The sequence below is a fragment of the Equus przewalskii genome, chromosome 8 (assembly GCF_037783145.1).
Source record: "Equus przewalskii isolate Varuska chromosome 8, EquPr2, whole genome shotgun sequence".
NCBI lineage: Eukaryota > Metazoa > Chordata > Mammalia > Perissodactyla > Equidae > Equus > Equus przewalskii.
In genome coordinates this window covers 48,845,841-48,866,640 of record NC_091838.1, presented here as the reverse complement: position 1 = coordinate 48,866,640, position 20,800 = coordinate 48,845,841, and the positions used below count along the sequence as shown (strand labels likewise).

The 20,800-nt window shown below is 37.8% G+C and overlaps 1 protein-coding gene across 12 annotated transcripts in view; it reads left to right on the top strand.

The window, feature by feature from the left end:
* Positions 1 to 20,800, top strand: part of NCALD (neurocalcin delta) — a 389,622-nt gene that overhangs the window by 297,499 nt on the left and 71,323 nt on the right. For 2 of the 12 annotated variants that reach the window (XM_070631910.1, XM_070631911.1), the window contains 2 exons: positions 8,863 to 8,997; positions 10,754 to 10,948. The exons of 6 other annotated variants lie outside the window; for them this stretch is intronic. The gene's annotated coding sequence lies outside the window, so the exon portion shown is untranslated. Of the gene's footprint in view, positions 1 to 8,862; positions 8,998 to 10,407; positions 10,949 to 11,221; positions 11,681 to 20,800 lie in introns of those variants that run through there. 4 more of the 12 variants (XM_070631916.1, XM_070631919.1, XM_008540969.2 and 1 more) reach the window with 3 other exon arrangements.

Sequence of the window (20,800 nt, the reverse complement as noted above, 5' to 3'; positions counted from 1 at the left end):
CAATGTAGGACTGGAAAGGCAGCTTTTCTCCTTGAAATCTTTAGGAAGCCAGGCTTCTTCCAGCTCACAGCTCCAGCATCCATCTCTAGGGTATATAGCCCACTTCCTCATGGTCCACAGTGGTGGCCAACACCTCCATGCTCCCAAGCAATATGATGGTAAAAGGGAATCAAGAAGAAAAGGGAAAAGGGCTCAGACAAGTTTGTTTGCTCATTTGTTTTTAAGGAAGATTGCAGAAGCTATACATGACATATTTATTTACATCCAATTGTCCTATCATTAATCACAAAGCTACAAAGGAGACTGGAATATGTCTTTATTCTGGGCAGCTATTTCCCAGCTAGATTCTATTTCTGTGGAAAAAGGAGAAAACGGGTATTGGGGGACAATTAGCAGTTACTGCCATAGACATAATAGCTGCTCCTTTAGAGCCCTAAAGGGCCATCATGTGAACAGAAGGATGCAATTTACTTTTTGTAGTATCAAAGAGCAAAATATGAGCCTGATATTAAAGTGGTAAGGAGGGGACATTTGGCTCATCATAAGGAAGAACTGTCTAACAGTTGGAACATTCCCACAATGGATGACCTGACATTTTGTAGTGGAGAGCTCACCATTACTGGAAGATATCCAGCAGGTGCTTACTACCTCTCAGGAATAGTATAGAGAGTTCCTCCACTGGAAGGAAGATAGGATGGGTGACCCCTAAAGAATCTTCTATCCTAGAAGCCTGTGAAATCTATTATTTCTTAACATCTGTAGGATCTGTAATGATGTCCCCCTTTTTATTACAGACATTGGTGATTTGAGTCCTCTCTTTTTCTTTTCCTTGCTCATTTTTCTAGGGGTTTATTAATTCTATTAATTTCTTTAAAGAACCAACTTCTGGCTTTTTCATTTTCTCTGTTGTACACTGTTTTGAATTTAATTAATTTCTGCTCTCTATATAATTTTTTTCCTTTTACTTTTTTTGGTTTTTGCTCTTCTTTCTCAACCACTTGAGGTAGAAACTTAGATCATGGATTTTCAGCCTTTTAAAAAATTACATGTTTTTATTGACTCCAGGTCAAATGAAATAGAATCATGAAAGTGCTACATAAACCATAAAGCACAATACAAGGGTGCTATTCTTACCACTGTTTCAGTGACTGTACCTGGTCACCCTGGGATGACTAGTTTTGGCAAGGCTATCTTTGTCCCTTTCTCTGACCTCTCTTATGCCATCTGCCACAATTAGTATCACTCCCAGCTGTTAAGCTCCACTAATTTTTAGCTGATTGCTCTAGTATTTCTTAGAATGCTCATGGGATATAAATTGCTCTACCAGACTGATCCAATTAAATTCATCAGGGGCAGTTTTTGAGTCCAATCTTTGAGGTTTGTTCTGACCCCAGGAGAGCTCTTTTTAGCTGTCTCTTTCCCTGGTTCTCTCTGGTAAACTAGCTGGTCTACAGGTTAGCCTTTGCTCTTGTATCAGCCTCCTCTCAATTGTTTACCACCAAAATCTTCACTGATTTCAAGAGCACCCTGAAACTTAAACTTCCCCACACTCTATTTCAAACAAAGTCAGTTCCTTTAGGAAGATCTTCAGAGCTCTCTCTTCTTATGGACTGCCTCTCTCTGTGGAAAAAAAGCTGAGTAAGTACTCTGGGCGCTGAGTAGTGGTAGTAGCCTCTGGTCTTCTCACACTGCCTCTAGCATGGAACCTCTGTCCTACAAGTGAGCTAGGTCCAGGGTAATAAGGGCCCCAGGATTTTTGAACTATTGTTCTGGAATAGAGCTTCTGCCTTATGAGTGGGGGCTAGGTGGAAGAAGGGAACTCCCAAATCTTTGGCCACACTCACCAGGAATGTCACACTAGAACTGAAAAAATGCTGATGGCTTGCCTTTTCCAGTGAGATTCCTTAATTGAGAGCTGAGGGGAGAAGGAGCCCAGTCTTATTGGTCACACCTTCCCGGAATGGAGCTTCCATCAAAGCCAAGAGGAGCTTCCATGTGAGCTAAGAGGTTGGGGAAGAAGAAGGTCATGACTCAAGTGCCACAGATTCTCAATGTTCTTATCAAATTTTAGTATATTTTCTTGAATAAATATTTCTTCATTGGCTGTATGCCCTAAGGACCATTTTTAGAGACTTTATATGACATTTTAAAATATTTTTCACCAGTTATGCTTGTTTCACTGGGGAACAGGCCCATGGAACTCCTCAAAGTGCCATGCTAAAAGTGGAATCTCAGTGTTTTATTTTGTTTTTTTTAATATATATATACATTTTCATTAAATAGTGCTCTAGGTGCATATAAGTTTTGATACATTATATTTTTGTTGTTCAGTTCAAAATATTTCTAAATTGCAGTGTAAATCTTTTTAATCCATGGATTATTTAGAAATGTACTGCTTAGTTTCCATTTATGGATATTTTGTTTGTCTTTTTAACATTGATTCCTAGCTTTGTTCTACTGTTTACAGGGTATACTCTGTGACTTTGATTATTTATAGTGTGTTGCGACATTCCTATGGCCCAGTATGTAGTCAATATTGTTAAATACATCTGAGAAAAAAATGTGTGTTTTGCAATTGTTGAGATCATAATTCTTCATATGGTAATTAAGTCAGGTTGGTTCATTTTGTCATTGAAATATTCTATATCTCTACTTTTTTCTACTTATTTTGTAAGTTACTGAGAAAGATACTTTAAATCAATACTGTGATTGTGAATTTTTCTGTTTATCTTGATGCTATTTTATTAGATGAATGCATATTTAGAAAAGTGAATTGAGAAGTGTTCCTTTATATCCTTAGTAGTACTTCTTGCTTATATTGCTGTCAAGTACTATTTCTTGATAGCAATACTGCTATACCAGCTTGCACTTGATAGTTTGTATATCGCTTTCCATATTTTACTTTTAGCCTTTCTGTACCCTTTTTTTCAAAGTGTGTCTCTTGTATGCAATAAAGAGAATTTGCTCATTAATATAGTCTGATGTTTATTGTCTTTTAATTAGAATATTTAATCAGTTTATGTATTATGGTAATACTGACATGTTTGAGATCAACTCTTTAATCTTACTATTCCTTCTTATTTATTCCATCACTTTTTTCCCTTCTTCCTCTTTTCTTACTTCTTTCAGGAATCAAGTAATTGTAAAAATTATTTTCCTGCTCTATTAGTTATAGGTTCTTTTGTTATTCTTTTTGTGGATACTACAAAGATTATATTGTGTACCCTTCCCTTATTAGAAACTATTATTAACTAGTATTTTTACCACAATCCAAGAATCTTAGAACATTTTAATTCTATCCATCTTCTCTTACCTTTCGTGCTAATGTTGCCCTATGGTTTGAATCTACACATATTTAAAATGCCACAGGACATTATCATTTTATAAAATCCATATTCGTTTAGATTTATCTATGTATTTGCCCTTTCTGTATCTGTGTGTTTGCATCTGGGATCATTTTTCTTTTGCCTAAACAACTCTTTAGAAATTTAATATAACTCTGTAGGAACAAATTCTCTCAGCTTTTTGACTGAAAATGTTTCGTGTCACCTTCCTTTTTAAAATTTTCAGTTAAACTTTTATTTTGAGATAAGTGTAGATTCATGTGTTCATGTGCAGTTGTAAGAAACAGTGCAGAGAGAACTCATGTACCCTTAACCTGCTTTCCCCTAAAGGTAACATTTTGCAAAACTGTAGTATAATATCCCAACCAGGATGTGGACATTGATACAGTCAAGATACAGAATGGCTCCATCACCACAAGGATCCCCCATGTTGTTCTTTTACCACCACAGACACTTCCCTCCCACCCCACACCCCTCTTAAGCCCTGGCAACCACGGACCTATTTTTTATTTCTATAATTTTGTCATATCAAGAATGTTAAATAAATGGGATTATACAGTATGTGACCTTTTGAAGACTGTTTTTTTCACTCAGCAAAATTCTCTGGACGTTCATGCAGATTTTTGTGTGCATCAACAGTTTGTTCCATTTTAGTACTGAGCTGTGTTCATGGTATGGATGTACTAAAGTTTGTTTGCTCATTTACCCATTGAAAGCATCTGAGTTGTTTCCAATTATTGGCCATTGCAATAAGAGCTGATATATGCATCTGCATACAAGTTTTGTGTTAGCGTAAGTCTTCATTTCTCTTTAATACCCAGGAGTGCCGTTGCTGAGTCATATGGTAGTTGCATGTTTAATTCTTTTTTAATTACTAAACTGTTTTTCATAGTGGCTGTACTATTTACATACCCACCAGCAATGTATGAGTGATTCAGTTTCTCTGCATCCCTGTCAGCATTTGGTGTTGTCACTATTTTTTATTTTAGTCATTTTGATAGGTGTGTATTGATATCTCATTATGGTATTAACTTGCATTTCTCTAATGGCTAATGATGCTGGAAAATCTTTTTGTATGCTTATTTGTCAACTGTACATATTTGGGGAAATGTCTCCTCCTGTCTTTTGCCAATTTTCCAATTGGATCATTTGTTTTACTGTTGAGTTTTACTACTAAAATATCTTTTGTTGCTCCTTGAAAGTTAATATGACTTTTTTGTCTCACTGCTTTTAAGATTTTATCTAGGTCTTTAGTTTTCAGTGGGTTGGTCACGATGTGTCTATGTGTGATTTTCTTGGTAGTTAGCCTGTTTGGGGTACATAAGTCTTCTTAAATCTGTTGTTTTGTATCTTTTGTAAGTTTGGGAAATTTCTCGGCCAATTCTCTTCAAATCTTGCTTCTGTCCTCTCTCTCTCTTTTCCCAAATGCCACACATGTCAGCCTTTTCAACATATCCCAGATGTCTCTTACATTCTTTTCTATATTTTCCTTTCTTTTTTCCTCTTATACTTCAGTCTAAATATTGACTGTTGATCTATCTTTTATTTCATTAATTTTCTTTTTGGCTATATCTTCTCTGCTTTTGAACCCACCTATTATGTTCTTAATTTTGGTTGTTGTATTTTTCAGTTCTTCAATTTTAATATATGCCTTTTTTATAGATACCATTTTTTGCATGTGGAACTCTTCATCTTGCCATCTATTTCCTTGAACATATCAATTATAGTTATTTTAAAGTTCCTATCTGATAACTACAGAAGATGAATAGCCTATGGATTTATTTCTATTGTCTATTTTTTCCTCTTGGATTTTGGTTGGTTAGATCTATATGCTGTTATGATTAATGATTTGGGATAGAATTGAAGGTGATATATGAAAAATGGTAGTCTCTGGATGATGTTGTCTTCCTTTAGAGAGGGTTAATTTTTTCTGGTAGGTAGTTAGAATAGGAGCAAATTACCTTGATCCAATTAGAGATTGTAATGGTTCTAGAATGGGTCGTGTTTTTTGTGAGGGTGCATTTATTGCTTGTTTTCCGTTACTTCTAGGGCATAGGCTTTCAGTTATGAGACCTGAAAACTTAGGGTGTTTACCAGCTCCAACTCCTTGGAGGATTCTGAACTCCAATTTTTGCCTCCCCAGCACTGCAAGACTGCGAAACTCTCCCTTTATGTTTTTATCCTCTTTGCTGCATTTTTATGCTTTACGTCTTGTTCTCTTGTCTTAAACCATTTAAGAACTGGCAGATGCTTCAAGGGAAAACAGTTCAGAATGTTAGGATCGCTTCTCTATGATTCCTTTTTTTAAAAAACCAATATCTCAATCTCTAAAGTCCTGGATGCTTTTGGAGATTTGTACCCCAATTCGTGTCTCTCCAGTCTCTGAGAATGCCAAAAGCCCCATACCACTTAAGAATCATCAAATAACTGGAGGGGAAAAGCAGCAGATAATATGGAGAATGTTGGACTTAGATCAATATATTTTCCTTTTATCTGAGATCTTGGCACTTAAAGTTTTTGCTGCTTTTCCTACTCATTGATGCCTTCCAACCACTTTTTAAAGAAATCCTGCTATTATTGTTATCCCAGTGAGATTATTGGTTTGAACACACAAAACTCCATTATAGTGGGAAAGAGAAGTTACCCAAGCCTGTACAATCCAAATATTTGCTTCAGTTAAGACTGTAATAATTTGGGCGCAGTTTTATTCAGGATATTTTCCCTATTTTAGTTTGCTTGTTTTCCTTGATTCAGATCTTCCTGATTAGATTTTTCTTGCCATATTACTCCTTAAGCCAAAGATTGATTAAGATCATTAGAGTTTTCAGATGCAGAAAAGATAAATTGGCCTTCTCCCCCTCATAAGAAATTAAAAATACAAACAATACTCATGTATAAAATAAACATAAATAATTCAATTCTTTTAAAAAATATATCAGGTGTAAATTATTTCCAAAAAGTTATGGAGCCAGACTTCCTGGGTGTAGATCCTGGCTCTGCCAGGTACTAGGCTGGCAAGTTACTTTATCTCTCTATGCTTAAGTTTCTTCAGTTGTGAAATGTGGAAAAGAACAGTACCTACCTCATAGGTTTATTATAGTAAATGATTTAATACATCTACAGCACTGAGAACAATGTTCCACGTAGAGTGAGTGCTCAGTTAACGTCAGTTAATGTAAAAGATTATCCAACAGCAACAACAACAGCCATAAAATACATCAGCATATAACTTATGTGCACTTAGGATAAACAGTTATGATTTAGTAGAGATAAGTTTGATTGACTTGGTAAATTTACTTGGACCCATCCATTGCTAGAAAATTCTGTGATAACTTGACATGTTTGCTTTGCTTTTTCCTTCCTTTGCCTTTCTTGGGGGTTAAGAGAAGTCTCTCTCTTTTTTGTTAGCAGATAGAAAAATTTCTTTCTATTGGTCAGTATTTATTTCTCAATACAGTCATGCACTGCATAATAATATTTCACTCAATGAGAGACCACACATATGATGGTGGCCCCATAAGATGAGTACCACATTGCCTCAGTGTGTAGGAGGCTATACCATCTAGGTTTGTGTAAGTACTGTAGGGGGGGTAGAAATTTTCTTCTATCCTTCTAGGCTTTTCTGGCTGGTTAAGAATTACATTGACGTGAGACAAATTAGCAGGAGAAGAACAAGCAAAAGTTTAGTAACGTGTATACATACATGGGAGAAACCCAAGAAAACTGAATAACTTGCTAAAATGGCTGAAGCCGTCACCTTAATTACCATTCTCAGCTAAAGACAAAGGAAGATGTTAGGGGTGAGGAGAGTCAGGGATTTCAAAGGAAAGGAACGTAATTCACAGGTGGGTGAAAAGGAGGAAACATTTGGAAAACAAGTGTTTGGCCACACAGAAACAGAAGAACACAGACAGGAGCCCAACAAACAGGCTTTTCTAGGTTCCTCCCTGTCTACCACCTGGTTCATGTTATGCCATGGTGATAGTTCCCTTCCTGAGACAAATCTTTTTAATCTGAATTCTTTTAGGCAGTTAAGGGGAGGTAACAAGAAAAACTTTCTGAGTCCTTTGTCTCTTAAACATAATCAGCCTAAAATCATCCTCAGATTAAAGAGATACATTTTGAGGTGGCAAATTTTGTTCTGCCTCAGTACACTCTGTGTTTGTAGAACAAAATCACCTAACAATGAATTTCTCAGAACATATCACAGTCTTTAAGTGACTCATGACTGTAGTTGAGCCACTTGATATTTATTGAGCGCTCATTATGTTCTGGGCTGTGTGCTAATCATAGAGCTGTAGAGATGAATGAGATTCCATCCTTTCCCTGAAGGTTTTTGTCGACATATCAGAGTCAGACAGATAAACAAGAAATGACATGCACATTGAGCCATCCACCCTTTGGCAGGCCGTCAAAATTTTAGGGTACATTAACTTTATAATCCTCTTAAGGCATGTAGGCACTGAGGCTGGGAGCACTTAAATCACTTGCCCAGATGAGATTTGAACCCAGTGCCTCCAGACAATAGGTCCACGACCTTCCCACTAGTGTTAAGACGGGGAGACAGTAACATCTCTGCTTAGACACAGCAAATAAAAGGCTGATTGTAGTTGTCTACTCATAGCCCAAACCACCTGTTAACTCAGATCTGTGAACCCAAGTCAGACAGCTTGTTTAGTGGCATTTACCAGTTATTTCTGGCAAAGTGGTCAAGCTAATAATAGGCAGCCTTGACATTCATACAGCAAGTGAAAACTGTGGTGCAGAGCTATTTTTGAATGGGTCTTCGTACATTCAGTGAATCATTTTCACCTAAAGAAATGAGTCGTCATTTAAAAAATAAAATGACACATATTCTATTCAGTGAGGTGGGCTGTGATTGGAGAAGGCCCTTTTGTGTCTGTCCTGTGATATTTTCAACTACCTTTGGGTTAATTAGCCAAGTTGGTAGAAACCTGAGCTCCAAAGAGATCATCATCATGGTTTCAGCCCTCCAGGAGAACGTTAGCTTCCTTAGCTGTAAGAGAAATCTCTAATCCTACGTAGTTTGCAAAGGGAAATGAGCGATAGCAGGTTGCAAGCCTGCTGTAGAGAAAAGGATTACAAGCATCCACTTCTCATTTTGAAGGTCAGCCCACTGTATGTTAACTTATAATGAATTTAAGCCCAAGGCAGCATATAGTAAAGTAGACTTAGTCTTAAAAATGACAGAAAATTCAAAATGGAAAGGTGTTAATTTTTGCTAAATATCAAGCTAATTAAAGCCCTGAATTTTAGGAATTTTGGAACTAAGCACTTCTTGTTTCAGAGGACATCACCTATTGGCAAAGTGTGGTACTGCAGGTTTACTCTATTAGATGCTGAAGCTGCACCCAGAGGAAGAGGTGACCAGGCAGCCAGGGATCTGGAGTCCGAGAGATGATAAAGCAGGCGGCTCAGGGAACGTGGGACCCTGGAAGTCAAGAAGGACGTGCTTTTTCTCCTCTATTCCCATTCCCTTCTTTACTTTTCTGAACAGAAAACCAGGACTATAACTGGAACAAATGACAAATTTGTGAATTGTGGTTGTTGCTGAAATCTGCCCTTGGTGAGACATCCTGACCCACTGGGATAGACATTGGATTCAATGAGCCAGTTGTCCTTGTGCAAACAGGTAAATTCCCAGCTGTCATCAATCTGAAATTAAAGGGAGGGTGTTCATTATAGCATTATACTTTGATTTTACTTTCACAGTGCTATGACTAATAGCATCAGGAAAATAACTTTTCAAATAGAAATTTATCTTTTCTCCCAGTTAGGGCTGGGACGGAGGTAAAGGAAGAGGAAGACGGAATAGCAGGCTTCTGTGGCCAAACAGTTTGGACATTAGTCTTATTGTTCTAGAAGTAATTTCTGACTCTGACTGAAGAAACTTCATTCTTTTACAGTGACACAAATGTCATCTGCCCAGCTGGCTTGGCTTTCGCTTATATTTTGTAGAGCCCCAGAGCTGCTCCTTTTTTTTTTTTTTTAAGAAGCCAGAATAGAAATCCTGCTAACTCCCACATAGAAAGGTCCTTAGGTTTTGAAAGGAATCTCTTCTCCCCTGCCTTTTAACCTCTTTGCCCTTTAATTTTTCTTTTTTGAGGACGATTAGCCCTGAGCTAACATCTACTGCCAATCTTCCTCTTTTTGCTGAGGAAGACTGGCCCTGAGCTAACAACTGTGCCCATCTTCCTCTACGTTATATGTGGGACGCCTGCCACAGCATGGCTTGACAAGCACTGTGTAGGTCCACACGCGGGATCCAAACTGGTGAACTCTGGGCCTCTGAAGCAGAACTTGCGAACTTAACCACTGCGCCACTGGGCCGGCCCCATCTTTGCCTTTTGAATGAGTATACATTTGCTGAATGTATTTTTCAGAGTACCTTCTTGCAGGTTTCATTTCATTTTGTTTAATTGGTTTCCTGTTAATTAAGAGGGATAATGAACTAGGAAATAAGCACAGGTGTGGAGTTAGAAGTAAGCTGGGGTGGTCCTAAAGGAGATGAAGCTGAAGTTAGATAACATGCAGGACTATCCTTTTATTCTGCTGCTCTAAGCTTTCACTGAACTTTGCGTTTGCAGGACACTAGCCCATTTACTCCATGCTGAGCTCCAAAGGAGGGTGGACAAGAGCATTTAGGAGGCAAGGATTGGCACTGTATGGACCCCAAAGCAAAGGTCCAAAAGAATTTCACATGTACTCACAAGGTTGTTTTAAAGTAGCACTGTTTTGAAACTCTTTTGGTTATCATTTTTGCATAGACATTTTACAATGCGGGAATTCTGAATTGGTCTCACTCAATTTCCCCATCGTAGTCAATGTCATGATCATTAGACTCTCTCATCTGACTCTGGGCCAGTGCCCCTATGTTTCTTGTTTTTCTTTCCATCACTGGCTTGGTCTCAGAACATTGAGGTGGATTCTTACATAGTTTTTAAAATATCTTTTCTTCCATCTCCCCTTGAGCTTCTGTTTTTATCCATTTGCTTACAAGTAGATTTAATTAACTCAGAAAACCACCCCCAGAATTTTACAGTTTCTTTCCTTCTATTCTACAGAGAGAGACACATGCTTTATGCTGGTCATAGTGAGACCAGTGGGAACTTGAAAGTGGTATGCACTTTCCCGCAAGTCACTGTTCAGAACAGACACCAAAGTCTTAAAGAGGAAAGTTGTAGGCACTCTTGACTCACAACTTCAGGAGTAGAGGTTGTCAGGGAGCTGTCCATGATGGTTGTGGGGCTGTGTGTGTGTACAGACACACACACACACACACAGATACACACCACAGTGACAGATGACCTATTGAAATAATTTCAGAGCTGTTCTGTGGTTGCTACGACAACCAATGCTCTCTTGGCTTTCATCTGGCCATGTGACAGGGACTTTGACGTCAGCTGGAGGCAGAGTCTGTGGCTGAGTCCACACAGTCAAAGGCCTGTGAGAATCTGGTGGATGCTGGCCGCTGCTGCTGCTGCGGCTGCTGCTGCTGCTGCTCTGAACTGCGCCGCGGCGGCTGCTGCTTCCCAGGGGCTGCAGAGCATGGGCTGTTGAATCTTGCACTTCTTCTGTGTGAGGTAATTGGTTTGCTTTATAACAGTAGTTCACTGTTTGATAGATCCTTGTGGTTTTCCCCTCTCTTACCTCCTACAAGTTTGTCTTCATGAGCAATTATTGTACCAGGGGAAAAATGTGAAGCAGCTTCTAGTTGCTAATTTTGTGCGGAGTCTCTGGAATTTGCTTAGATTTGGATTAATGTTCTGTGAAGTAGGTTAAAATATAATCGCCTTTCTCGCTCAACACTTGCCAACATGACATTATTTAGAGATACGGATTTTGCAGCTTGAGCCAAACAGTCCCCGTTGAATTCCAGGAATCCTCTCTTCCGTATTGTTTTGGGTTTAAAGACTCCAGCATAGTCTTGCAATATGTTGCTAACTTTGCTGTTTTTTACAATTGTTACCCTATTCTGAAACAGCCTAGAATAGTTTGGAATTTGGTTTCTATCTTGTTTGCAGCATTCATAATTAGCAACAATAGGCACAGAGGGAAAGAACATTATACTTTGAAACAAAAGTTGAGGTTTTTCTTGTAAATAGAGTATTCTGAAAATACCAGGGAAAAGTGTCAATTGCTTCCTGTTTAGAGAAAAATAATCTGGAAGATGCCAAGGAAGTTGGGTGGAACCTCTTACGTGTGTGCAGGCAGTTGCTTTTTGGTTGTTAAGCAAAGTGCACATTTTCAGTATCTTCCTCTGAAAATTCAGCTGTGAAGAGACGGGCACTGGATGGTCTTCAGTAAGGAGTCATGTAAGCTGTTTTTATATTTAAAAATTGAAATAATTACCCACAGAAGAAAACAATAGCCCTAAAACAAAATTATCATTGGTAGTTGTACTTTAATTCAAACACAGATATAAATATTCACTAAAAATTTGCTCCAGATCTTGAACGAATAATTTGATAACCGTGATTAATAAGACCTTTCATCCCTTTAGTCCTATAACACCATACAATGCAAATAGTTTTTATTTGCATTGTTGTAGTTCATTTCTTTCCCAAGTTTAATCATGTTGGATTTTCTATCATTACACACAGCTTAGATTGTTTTGTAGCTTGTATTTCAGAGAAAACCTCTGGTACTGAAGTTAGTCAAAGCCTCGATTTATAACCAGGTTTCTAAATCTTACAAATTTAACAAGAAAAAAAGGCAAATTTTAGAGCAGCACATGTAATAGATCTCCTGTTTTGATGATTAGACAATAATGGTTTAACTATGTATATGAAAAATATATATTTTATGGTACATGAATTACATCTCTATTTAATACAAAAATGTATTTTTATTTTTTATGTTCTTTGTTAGTTTCTGAATTCCGATTGCGTTTATTTTAGTCTTGGAGATGAGAATTTTGAACAGTATTTAGCTTCAGTGATAAATGAATAATTGTGGGTAAATCAATAATTTCTCAATAGCTTTCAATGAGTGAATATTCGTTTAACTTGCTGGCATCTGATGTGTCTATTTTTGACCAGAGTCTCCATGGATGATTTTCCAAAAAGTCTAATGTGCTTACACTCAAGACACATCTACTGAGGCATCATCGCATCGTTTAATTTATCTTATAATAACTCAAGAGGCCAGATTCTTATCACCACTAGAAATATGTTAATTGATTTGCAATATTTCAAATGAGCATGGATAAGACAGTAGCACTGTCATTTAAAAGCACTATGTTTGATGTTTACTTCTTTTACTGAAAATAAGGAATTATCATTCTGGTTTTTCCAGGTAGCAAAGATTTCCTTAATACTCTATGATGTTTTAAATTAAAATGTTATGAAATGATTATATTCAATGCCTTTATAAAATAGACTGAATTTCAGAAATATAAGAGAACAATTCATTGTTGATGGCAAAATATGAATGATAAAGTTTACCATTAGAAGAAAACAACTATTCTATGATAGCAGAGATGCTCTAGAATCTACAGGTCTTTTCTTATGGTAAAATAAGAAAAAAAATGACTTTCATCAGAGTCATTTATTTACAGCAATGAGATTGTGTTAATTTCAAGGTCAAGGTTGTTTCAGCTTCAACAGATGCTAGCAAGGAATGATTTACTCTAGAAACCCAGATCTTGCATTATTAAATGATTTGTGTATAGTTTCTGGAATTTTTTAACATTTTTGGTGCCATGGACTTCTTTGACATCCTGGTGAAGCCTATAGACTTTTCTCAGAATGATGTTTTTAAATGCATAAGATAAAGTATGCAGGATTACAAAGGAAACCACCTTAACTGAAATACATTAACTAAATTTTAAAAAATTATGATATGTGCTTTGTTAATAATTCATTATTAAAGACTATGAACTAGCAGCAGATATAACTACCATAATTGGACAAAATCCACGCCAGCATTTCCACATTCATCTCCACCACATCTGATTTTATTCTCTGAATGTGTGAATTTCACAGCATTCTCTAACTTCTGTGTGGAAAGGGATGATATAGACATATAACTACCAAACTGTGACTTTCTTTTATCTTCCTCCTTGAAACGCATCAGCAGGCTTATGTTACCTGGACTGAGAAATTCTTACCTGATTATATAGGAGTTAAAAAAAAACCCCATAGTGTTATGCAGGTTCTGCAAGTTAAAACCATGGACCATAGAAGTAAGGCTATAGCTATTTACAAAGGGACCTTTATCCACTCAGAGAAATAAGCAAGTAGTACTTAGATAAAGAATGCAGGATGTTGTATGAGATTGTAGCTGAAGGAATGCTCTAGAATATGGTACTTTGTGTACAACATTTGAAACGAGCATTAAAGAACTTAAGTAACTTTCCAGTTTAATGTAAAGCACACACGTGTGTGAATTGATCATTGTGATGTTAATTCCAGTTACTCAGGGTGGAGCCTGCAAATTTATCTGCCAGAGGTCCCAGGATGGGACACATTCAAAATGAAGTGGGGAATGGAGACACTTCGCAATTAATTGGAACTCAGAGTCTTATTTGACTTATTTCGTGTTCAAGAACAATATTAATATTATTGTTTAGTGTGAGTATGTAAGTAATTGTCTCACTCTTCATGTCACTTTGAATTTGTAGAAGATATTGCCTAATTTTCCTCTCCAACCAACTAGGTAACTTTGCAGTTACTTGGCTGACGTCATGCATCGTTGCCGTTCCAGCCCTGTGTTTAGAATGTCCAAAGCCGTCCTTTCTGTTACATCAGCACCTACCATCTCAGCATAAGAGAATCTCAGCTATGACATTTTGCACAAGCTGTTGTTTAAACTTAATCCAAATCCCTAACATTTGAAATGGAAGCTTAGCAATTTTTCTTCGTGTATTCTTGGGGGAATTATAAAAGGATTTTCTCAAACATTTCTTATTCTTTGGCCTAGAAAAGGACACCTGCTTTAGGGGCTGTGACTGACTGAGGCAACTTGATAAAGAAAGTTGGGAAAAGTCTAAAATCTCTGACTTCAGGCTGTACTGTTGGCTTCTTTGACGAAAGGTGTTTGAAATTTTAAGTTCAGAAAGGAAAGTGCCATATTTTTCATGAAATCAACTGTTATTTGAATAGTGCCCCGTGATGGAAATACAACTAGAAATAGCATTCCAAAATATAGTATTTTTTATTGTTTCTAGAAGTGATGCCATAAAAGTTAGTGCTTATTAAGACTTTGATATAAAAATTATATGATAAATATTTAAATTCACTGGAGCTACGTTCCAGTTCTCCACTGGAACCAGTCTGTTCTTTTTATCTCTGCAGTGAACTGTAGTTTTTTTGGACATATTTCTATAAATGCCTTTAATTACAGACACAGCCTCCCTTTAAAATTTACACTAGTGTAAAACATAGTATATTCTGCTAACATTAAAGTTCTACATTTGATTTGCAGGAAATAAATCTCTAGTCTGAAAGATACTCCAGCTGCTGCTTGTCCTAGGGGGAGGATTGTCCATAGTTTCTGAATTCTTTCCCAATGACTGCAGGAAACCCAAAGGTTGCATATTGCTTTTATGCCAAGGATGAACTTTTAAAAGGATTTTTCTAGATTTTCTTTACTTTTATGAATTTAAACCCTCTCCATCAGAGGTAAATGTTGAGAAGAGTATTATATTCTTTGGATGTCTGCTCAGCTGACTCCCACAGACTTTCATGTGATTCATACAACTAAAACCACAACCAATTTTGTGACGACCATATTTACAACATCCTTGGAGATAAAATAAAAAATAACATACCATAAAGGTTATCCCGTCCTGCACCTTTCCTCATCTTACCATGGATCAGGTGCAGCATAAGGTGGCATCACTCCATCAGCATGCACTTGTTAACTTGCTACTGCATCCGCAGTATTAGAGTAGGCATTTTGGGTCCCTACCTCGTGTGGTCCTTGAGTGAATATAAGCCACTGGCATAAAGAACCCAAGTTATTTTATGGACTTCTGACTTTTGTTTGCTTGAGATTTTATTCAAACATTCAGTCTTTCATGCATTCAACAAGTTTTGAGCACCTACTGTGTGCCAGGCATTAGGCTAGACGCTAGGGATGTTGTGGGGAACAAGACGGGCAAGTCACTGCCATCTTGGAACTTAACAGTCTAACTATGTAGGCAACCTGCCTAGAGACCTATGTATATCAGCAGCCAAGGTTTCCCCCTTGCAGCTTTCCTGGGCAGTGTAGTCAAAAAGAGAATCCTCGCTAAAAGAAAAGAGCAAACAAAGAAAAGAAACAAGAAAAGAACCTAGGGACCATTAGATTCAAACTTTAGAATAGGAATTCTTCTGCTGGTGGACAGCCAGTCTATTTGAGAGCAATCTGTTCATATCAGTGTCAAGGATTCCAGATCAGTATGCCCAGGCCTATTCCCAGTGTGTCAAAGACTATCTGTCCTCTAGTTCAGAAGAAAATGAGACTGGTAGGGACTGACCTAGAGAATGATTTTCTTTTATGCAAATATGCTGTCTTATGCAAATAATGAGAGCCATTTTATTTTATGAAAGGATTCTTTAAGTTAGTGGTGCTCAAGTATATGTCTCCCATCTTCCCTGTACTGACCCAGTCAAGCCAGGCTCACTGATGTAATGAACAGCGCCAAATCCCAATGGCTAATACAATACTGCTCATTTTTCACTCACCCACAAATCAGGTTTGGGAGAAGGTTCTGCTCCACACAGTTATCCAGGAATTAAGGCTCCTTCTATCTAGTTATACTGGTCTGAGAGCACATCCCATCTCTACTACTTGCAGCTGTCACTTTGGGCAAGTTACCTAAGTCATAGTTTTCTTACCTGGATAATATTAGTACCTACCTTATGGATTTTTAAGTCAACTTGCACGGCATAGTAACTGACAGATATTAGGTACTCAATAATGTGAACTGTTATCCTTAATTTTCTACCTCTGGTAGGGCTGCCTCCTCCACCATCCCCCCAGGAACCAGGAAGTACCACTGCCAAAGTTGGAAGAGGTATGTCCCTGGTGTTATGACAATAGCTAACACTCAGGGAGCCAGATAGTCTTCTAAGCTCTTTTCAAAATAACTACTTTTTTTCACAACACCCCAGTTTTATAAATGAAGAAACTGAGACACAGAGAACTTAAGCAAATTGCCCAGTGTCACACAAGTATATAATGGAGCTCTAGGTATTTGGCTCTTTTTTCACTATGTTATATTGCCTTTCAAGCTGGAATATATTGCATTTTCCCTAAAAGTAATGTTATATGGTGCAGCAGACTATACTCTCCAAAAATGGCCATATAATTATATCCACTCCCACATGCTCTTCTAGAATCTTGCCATCTCCATCAAGAGGTAGAGTCTATTGCCCTCTCCTTAAATCCGCATGGGCTTGTGATTGGTCCAAATGATAGAGCACAGTGGAAACAATGCTAGGTGACTTCCAAGGCTGGATCATGAAAAGAATACAATTTCTTTTCTCTTGGCTATTCGTTGTTTCTCTTATGCATGACATTTGACCTTAGAAATCAACCACCATGTTGTGAGGAAGCCCAGACCGTATAGAGAGGCCAAATGTAGGTGTTTCAGCCAACACACCCAGCTGAGGTCTCAGCAACAGCCAGCATCAACCACACACGTGAATGGGCAAGCCTTCAGAGGAGTCCAGGCCCCAGCCATCGGGTCCCCCTTACCTCTCCTGAGGCAAAGTGGACAGATATGAGCTATCCCTGCCAAGCCGTGCCCTAAATTGCAGATTCGTAAACAAAATAAATGTTGTTGTTTTAATCCCATGTTTTGGAGTAATTTCTTAGGCAACCAGAGTAATTGGAACATATTTGTAAGTAGAGATGATTGAAATACCTGTATGGAGGGCTAAACTTTACATTCATATAGATTAAATAGGTTTTTGTGATTTGGCATAAATGTCTAACCTAATTAAAATAATTTCTGCCAGCCTAGTGGTGTAGTGGTTAAGTTTGTGCACTCTGCTTCAGCAGCCTGGGGTTCGTGGGTCCAGATCCCTGGCACAGAACTACACACTGTTCATCAAGCCATGCTGTGGTGGTGTCCCACATACAAAATAGAGGAAGACTGGCATAGATGTTAGCTCAGGGACAATCTTCCTCCCCCTTCCCCCCCAAAATAAATAATAATTTCTGGAGGAAAATATATTTTCAACCAATCAAATTACAAGTGGGTTTTAGATACATATCCTGTTTGTAAATTTAGAACAGTGTCCTACATATTAATGCTGTTGCTGGTTCTAGGAGAAGATTTGGGATACACTGAGACTGGACCATATGCCTTAGTAAAATCTCCCTCGTTGCCTCCTGCTGACTGGAACCCTCCCTGCAGGAGAGTTAATGTAGACGGCAATATTTTTGTCATTTTCCCTTGGTCACTGTTTAGTCTTCCTTATCTGCTGTTGTTCCCTCTCTCACATCTACTCTGTCTAATCTGCTGCCTGGTTTTCTATTCTTAGACCCTGCTGTCTCATTGACATTCTCTTTTGGCCCATTTCCAATGCTTCTAAGCCTATTTTTCTGCTCTAATGGTTTATAGTAAAGCTAGGGAATTCCTCTTGGCCAGGTAAGATTTAGCTCATTCAGCAAAGTCTTTTTCCTCTTGACAAAGCTGCCAAAATGGCAGCTGTCCCACTGGCTTGGGCCTCTGTGTGTTGGTCAAAACTAGCACTTAGGACACTCAGAAATGTGGTCCTTGTGTCCACACTCAAAGAGGCATCTCTTTCTCTTTCACTGTGAAGAAATCAATACCCCTGACTTAATTGTGTAAAGTCAGTCTAACATGATGGTCTTCCCACCTTCCCTTTAAAAGGCTAATTGGTTTGTTCACTCATTCACAAATTCGTTCAACGTTTATTAACTCCATATTGTGGGCCCCTTTGTTGAGCAACTATGAAAAGATTTCTTTTGTGTCCAAGGACTAGTAAGTTTCCTCCAGTTGTCTCTCATTTGCTTACCATCAACATCAGGCAGATGCGATCCAATCACCCAGACCTTTCAATGACCAGCATATGTCCCATCTTATCCCAGATGTTCCAGCTAAGTAGGATACTACAAGGGTAATATAAGACCAGCCAGTCTTTGAAAAGGTTACAGTCCAGTTGGGGAGGCTGGACAGCATATGCAACTGAGGTGCAGAGCTGTGTCTTCCACGTTGGTTACAATCTGTCATAGCACCTAGAGTAGTGCTGGAGACATAATATTTACTCATTAAATCTCTGCTAAGTGATTAATGAATAGATTAACTATAAAAAGACATGTGGCATTGAGATGACTTCAGAGAGGAAGTGAGCTTTGAGTTGGGCCTTAAAGGATGGAGAATATTTGTCATGATCGATAGAAGTGAAAGGATTGTCCATGAGCAAGAAACACCATGAGTACATCCTGGCAACAGAAATAGACACCCATCTGAGATTGAGAAAACGATTGGGAAAAGAAAAAACACGCAATCCGTAAGGTAAGACTCTAGAGGATCTAGACTTCATCAATTTGAGATAAGTTGGATTTGATCTGATAGACAGCAGGACGCCAGTGAAAGTTCAGGAGCAGGTAAGTGATGTATGTGTCAAATGGTGTTATAATATTTTAATAATCCTGTTTCTTTTTGCTTTAAACAACGTATTTTAAAATACTGAATATGTGCTAAGTGTTTCCTTTTCCTCAATTTTTCCCATAGAAAAGTTGTAACTTTTTAAATTTAAAGAAATGTGAATTCTGTTTTGTCCTCAATACTGTGTGAGGGGCTTTAGCTTTAGCCGGGTGATACCTGTGGGGAGAGCTGTGTAACCTCATAGTTTTAAAAAAATAATCTGTTATTTAGCAAAGTTATATTCACATAAAACCCAAACCAACTGAAAAATTCAAGCCTTCATAACATTTTTTATGGAACTATACTATAATGATAATTGATATTCATAATGAACCCCCTGGGACATTGCACCATTGCTCGATAAATCTTTTGATTGTCATCAATGAAAGATTAAATTATGTCAGGGAAGTTTTAGTTGTGAGTTGTAAGTACATTTCATGATATCTGAAGTCTTTGACAACTGATCATCAATATATGTGTTTGGCAACTATCAGAATATTCTTAATCAGAACATCCCATTCTCAGGGAAACATTGTAAATTGTACATGCGAAACTGTGTATAATATATATGTACAGTATAAAAAATAAAAGAAAATAAATCCCCGTGTACCTAACCATTTGTTAATCATTGTGGTGAAGTCTAAGTTCACGCATTGATATCGATGATAACTTTACCATGGCAGCATGTAAGTTGGTTCTGTCCCTAATGTCCAAGACGTCACAGGAATTGAATCTGCCAGATAGTTTTTTAACCTCCAACCACATAAAGATTTTTAAGCCAGTTGAGGACAGAGAGTCAGTTATCTGAGTCTCTGATGGAGAGTAAAATGTGTGCTTTATGCTTATAGAACATCACCAACAAAGCTGCTGGCAATTGGCATGTTTGGAAATCGATTTCTCTTTCCTGAGGTCATTGCCCACGTTGATGGTCCTTGCTGCCTTCTGCCATTCAGGAGTGAATGGGCACAGTACCCTTGGGGAGCCCTGAGTGCTTTTACAAGGCCAACTGCTGGGGGCAGTTAAAGCAAACTCTTCAGAGTTTTCTTTATAGAGAGTTTGGACAGAAATTTAAGTGAAAGTTGCAGTTTTCATGAAATTATTTTTCTAGTATATCCAGAAGATATTTTCACAAAATAGAAGCTATTTAACAAAGATGCAACCTCTGGTCCAACTTCCACTTTGTAAAAGTAACTGTCTTAAAATCTGCTGTGCTCACCTCCAAAAATGCTGGTCAACTTCCAACTTTAAAAGCCCAATCCATTGCTCTTTGGAAAAGAACTGTCTTCGTCCTCTGGCCCTCAAAACAGCCTAGGGATTAATGCTAAGAACTGACCAAGAGGCCATTAACTGCTCCATCACCATCCTCACCAGGAAGATTACTTTGTTAAAGTCACGAAGTGTCTTGTAAAAGGCACAAAACTAAATTATGCTGCAGGGTGACAAAAAGATACTGACTTTGAGATACTGTGAAAAAAGAAAATGTCCCACTGAAATCACATTAAATCATGTAGATTTAAGGAATGAACTTTCTTATTGTGGTAAAAAAAATATCTAACTAAAATTAACCATTTTAACCATTTTTAAACGTACAATTCAGTGGCATTAAGTAAATTCACATTGTGGTGCAGCCATCCCCACCACCCATCTCCTGAACTTCTTCATCTTCCCAGACTGAAATGCTATACCCTTGAACACTAACTCCCATTCTCCCCTCCCCTTCAGGCCCTGGCAACAACCATTTTACTTTCTTTAAACAGGGACATTTTAAGGAAGTTTAAAATAAACCTAAAGTTCCTCTTTCTCTTGCATAAGCTCTTTAATTAATAAA